This window comes from Schistocerca piceifrons, chromosome 3 (assembly GCF_021461385.2).
Source record: "Schistocerca piceifrons isolate TAMUIC-IGC-003096 chromosome 3, iqSchPice1.1, whole genome shotgun sequence".
Classification (NCBI taxonomy): Eukaryota; Metazoa; Arthropoda; class Insecta; order Orthoptera; family Acrididae; genus Schistocerca; species Schistocerca piceifrons.
The window spans coordinates 550,619,396-550,624,999 of record NC_060140.1 but is presented as its reverse complement, the minus strand read 5'-3'; positions in this window follow the sequence as shown (position 1 = coordinate 550,624,999).

Genomic DNA, 5,604 nt, shown 5'->3' with positions numbered 1-5,604 from the left:
GCACGAGGCGCCGACACCACCCTCTAATCGAGACTTGTCCACGTTGCACTTACAGCAAATTCACTGTCGAAAGAAGGAAGCCTCGGTTTTTATCCTAGTAACCAATAAATTCGTACAGTTTCAAACATTAGTAATACATGTGGTGTCTGTTGTTTGTGACATGGCCGAAAGAACAGACACATTTTGATCCCGCAGCCTTTATGAACCAAGACACGAAGGAATTAATGCCATTGCCTGCTAGTGGGCATTGATTTAAATCAATGGGGAAACCTGAAAATTTGTGGCGGATCGGGAATAGAACCCGAGTCTCCTGCTTACTAGGCTGATACGCTGACTACAGCGCCATCCAGACACAGTGGTCATCGCAACTGCGCGGACTACCCAAGCACGCCTCCCGTCAGACCCAAATTCTCAAGTTACTCGCAGCATTTCGCCGATTCCCCGTAAGAGTTCGAGCGTAGTATGCATCTGCAATGAAGTGATCAATTTGTCGTCCACATATTCATTGTATAGGTAGTGTCTGTTCTTTCGGACATGTCGTGAAACATTACTGAAGTTGTGTTTTACACAACGTAAACGTACAGTTTTAGCTTTGAAAGAAATGACGTTGTCACTTTCTGTCACTGATTTCCATTTGATGTTCTATTGCCAGTGTCCAAAGAAAGAAACGTAACAAGTCATTTCCTGGCCGTGCCTGTGTACTGTTCCTGCGGCTACTTTCTACGACAGGGACACGTTGTGAGGGAAGGAGGCTTTCTTCAGCCTACGACTTTCCCTGCACATCCGATATGGATTCTGGCTGGAGCGCAAGCGGCTGCAATTTCCGCATCCTCTACGAAGACTAGGCCCACATTTGGGAGATATACTGGGTGGCTAATAGTGTGGCTTTACGCCTAGTAGATCAACTAAGGAACCACCATTCGTACCGAGACAAATATAGCACGAGACACATGAATATAATACAGAACTCAACAATACCTACATGGACTTACAAACTACCTTCCATAATAGTTCAGCGACTATAATTGAAAAAAATTAACGCTCTTGCATTTCATCGAATCATCACTTTTGCAAGACGAAAGTAGTACTGTGCAAAAGTAGTTACATTAAACACTTTCCGTTACTTTCCTTCTTTAATCGCTTCAGCAACCAGGCGCTGTGATTCACTTATCGAATCGTCTGTCTGGATTGTAATTTTTAAATGAATGAAACATTCATTTTATTGCACTGTTGCTAATTTATTTCGGTGTTTTTTCTTGGATGGAAACATACTATTTGTTAAACTTTTCGTATCATAGTTCTTCAAAACAGATTTGTATCTTTAATACGCGACATCATTTCACGATAAAGTAACGAAAATTAACTGCGTGCAGCCACAATCGTAATTTAACACAGACTGGCTGCTGACACAAGGCAATAAATTACTACCGTAGACTCCGTCAGAAATGAATTTCGAAAGAAGTTTCATTGATCGATTGTGTGGCAATTCTGTACATTAGAGAAGTGTTTTCTGTAGTATAGCGAAATGTAACTTGCATTGACAATTATTTTTAACCGATTCTGTTTAAGCTGGACGTAAAAAAATACACGTCTGACTAGCTTTTCAGTATGTACATACTTTTGTATAATAAGCATATTCAGTATTTTCGTAACTATTCAGTAGGATAAAAGAATACAAAAAAAAAATTAATACAACAACAGGCAGCACCCCATCAAAAGCCGAGAATTTCGCCAATATCTACAGAAAATGGTACCGCGCGATTCATTAACTGGGAGACCGGCATCCACAGACTCAACGTGGAAGAAAGAAAATTACCCTGGAGTTGTTACAACTTCAAGCAGGCCTTCGATAATAAAGACGGAAGAGATGTTATAAAATATACAACTGTTCGGCATACCGTCCAAATCTATTTTCGTTATTAACGCAGTCTTGGAAGGTTCGAAGGCAATTGTGAAAGTGGTTGGAGAATTAACCGACTGTTTCAATATCAATAAACGAGTCAGACAAGGTGATATTCTTTCCACGATGATCCCCAATTTGACTTCAGAACCAGTTAACGAAAACTGAAAATATCTGAGCACACAGGTATACCTTTGCTGTAATTAGTAGACAAGAATGCCGTTGTAGATAGTAGTGGTGGAACTGAAAGAAGCCACACAGCAAGGTGACTAGACATTAACGAATCAAAAAGTATATGGAACTGCATAGAACAGGGGCACTGGATAACTGGCCAGCACTAGGTTTTAATTTTGAGCATGTAGAAGATTATGGATACGCAGGGGCTAATATTAATGAAGTAAATTCCATGTCCACTGGAATAAAACGCCGAATTCTAAGTGTTAATAGGTGTTGTTATACATTTAAAAAGATAGTGATATCTAGGTTGGTAAATCGACAGTTCAGAACCCACAATATAGACACAGTCCACTCACAAAGTGACCACAGCCTAAGAGCGACGTCAACGTGCAATAACCAGTCATTGACGGCAGCTGGCTGCACAGGTAGTGAAGGGTGCATAAGGCGTGTCGAGGGGACCAAGGAAATAGTGCGGTCGTTGTCGTAATGTAAATACGGAGCGATTTATCTGACTTCCGAAAGGGCAATATCATTGGTTTTCGGGCCAAGTGTTCAAGCATTTCCGAAACGACCAACCTTGTAAACTGTTCGCTTGCCACCATGGTTAAAGTATCCCATGCATGGCAAAATGGCGCTATACAAAACCAGGGCCACGTTAGGGGTGAACGACGGCTGCGGAGATGTGAACAGATGAACAGACGTGCATCTATTGAGCAACTGACTGCCCAGACGAACCAAGGAGCTAACAACACTGTCTCCTCAACGACCATTCAGCGAACGCTGCTGCGGACGGGCTTCCGCAGCAGATGTCTGATTCATGCGCCCGTACTGACTGCTACTCACGCCGCCGTCGGCTGGAATTTGCCCGCCAATACTCCAATTGGAAGTCCTCTGGCCTTATCAGATGAACCACGTTTTATGTTCCGTCGATAGATGACCTTTTGCGTGTAAGTTGCGAAACGTCTGAAAGCAAACGCCTTCCAACAACCATCGGAAGGGACCAGGCAGGAGGACAGAGCTTTATGGTCTGAGAAATGTTTTCGAGGCATTCCCTGGGTGACATCATTCTGGAAGACACAATGAATGAAAAAGCAAGTATGTGTCTATCCCTGGGGACACGTCCACCGCTACACGCAGTTGTTTTGGCACGATGGCATCTACCAGTAGGACAATGCAACTTTTCCACACCTCGCAGTGTACGTGCGTGTTCGAAGAGCGCCAGGTTGAGGTTACCGTACTCCCCTCGCTACAGAACTCGCCGAATTTAAATCCAATCGGGAATCTCTGGGCAACCCCGATCGGGCTGTTCCTGCCATGGATCCTCAACCGAGGAACATAGCGCAGCTGGCCACGGCACTGCAGGCGGCATGGCTCCACGCCCTGTCGGTACCTTCCAGACCCTAGCTGACACACTTCCTATACGTCTCACAACGGTTAGCGTTGACCAGTATATACGGACATGATTAGGCCAGTGGTTACATATGGATGGAATGCATGGACACTAACCAACACTGTTGAACAACGACTCCGAATATTTGAGCAAAGAATATTACGGAAAATTTATGGAGCGATCTGAAATAATGATGGTACTTAGACAGCAAGGACCAGTCATCAGTGTGATCGCCTTGTAAAAGGAGCTGATATTTTAAGGCTACTTAAAAGTATGAGAGTAGCCGGGCTGGGGCACATCCTAAGGATGAAGGAGACAAGAACTACAAAGAGGATTCCTTCAATGGAAACAAACAAGATGAAGATTAAAAAGAGAACCACGTAAACGATGGATGGATGGCGTTGAAGCAAACATCAGAGCTCTAAGAATTACAGGATGGAGCAGGAAAGTAAACGAGAGGGCAGAATAGAAGGAAACCGTTAAGGAGAAAAAGGCCCACGCAGTATCGTAAAAAGGAAGGTTGGTGTTTAAAATCTCTTGAAGTCTTTCCCGAAGGAAACATCTTACAGAAGCGCTGTAAGAGGGGGCAGCAAATGGCGAATCAGAAAACATACATTCTGCTACTGTTTTTGATTGGCTGAAATACTAATATTTGAAACAAGTTCGGGAGCAGTTCTGAAACTCGGCGACATAGAGGATTCTGCCAGGTGCCCTCGTGGAGTAGAGGTGGCAAGTCGTGGGGCCTTTGGGGGTAGTGTGTGTTTTGAAGTGGTTATCGTAGCAGATGTGATCAACGTTGTTACTTTTCCGGCACAGGAAACCCCCAAAGAATTCGTAAGTGTGATCCTGTCTGCCACCATCAAATTCTGCTTAGGCATTTTACTGTTTCTCTCGGCGAGCGTTACGGATTAGTCAGTATGGCCTTCATTGATATAAAGAGGTCTCGAAGCAGAGCGACGAACTATTAGCTACCTGGATGTGCAGTTGGATAAAAGTAATGGACTTGGTTGGTGTTAATTCATGCCAATAATTGTATCCGTGCAAATTTGAGGAGATGAGGAGATGATGATGATGATTGGTTCGTGGGGCGCTCAACGACACTGTTGTCAGCGCCCGTGCAAATTCCCAATCTTTTCACAGTCCAGCCTCGCCACTTTCCCGAATGATGATGAAATGAGGAGGACAACACAAATACCCAGTCCCCGTGCGGGGAAAATCCCTGATCCGGCCGGGAATCGAACTTGGGACCAAGCGATCCGGAGGGTTGGGTTGTTTGGAGAAGGAGACTGGACAGCGAGGTCATCGGTCTCATCGGATTAGGGAAGGACGGGAAAGGAAGTCTGCCGTGCCATTTGAAAGGAACCATCCCGGCATTTGCCTGAAGCGATTTAGGGAAATCACGAAAAACCTAAATCAGGATGATCGGACGCGGGATTGAACCGTCGCCCTCCCGAATGCGAGTTCAGTGTGATCCAGAGGCAACATCAAATTTGAGACTGATCCGTACAAATTTTAGGATGATGCTTCAGCGTGACTCTTTCCCTGCTGGCTATGAACTGTATTTCTGTTTTGTCGTTGCTAAAGCGCACTGTGCACACTGTGGGAGGAGTGAGTGGTGGTGACACGCCAGAGCAAACACTGGACAGTTACAAATTACTTATTGACTTCAATGGAGGACGACGTGAGGTAGACACGCCTCTCCTCGCTGCCCCGACCGGGCGACAGAGCTGCCGAGCTGGCACCCTGCGCTGCTGCGGCCGGCAGACTGGAGGCCACGGCCGCTGGCGCCAGCGGCGCTACGTGTTGTGCTCCAGCGGCGTTCCACTCGGGAATTGGTTCCTCCTCTCCCCATGCGGCCGCGATGGCACGTGTGGAGTGTGCTGTGCGTGGGGTGGTGCTGCTGGTTTCTGGCGACGGGAAGTGATCACTGTCTTAAAATCCAAACTTATTTAGGTGCCTCCAGTGCCCATTTTGTTTCACTAAAACCCAGCGCCTATTCACATTGTCGTAAAAGAGTTTCGCCCTGGTGTGGCGGCACTGTCCCACTTGCTACAGGATTATCGCTGTGCAGCGTCATTTTCCAGTCAGCTCGGCTATCCTTGCTTCTTACTGTGATCGATATGCTGCCACACTTGCA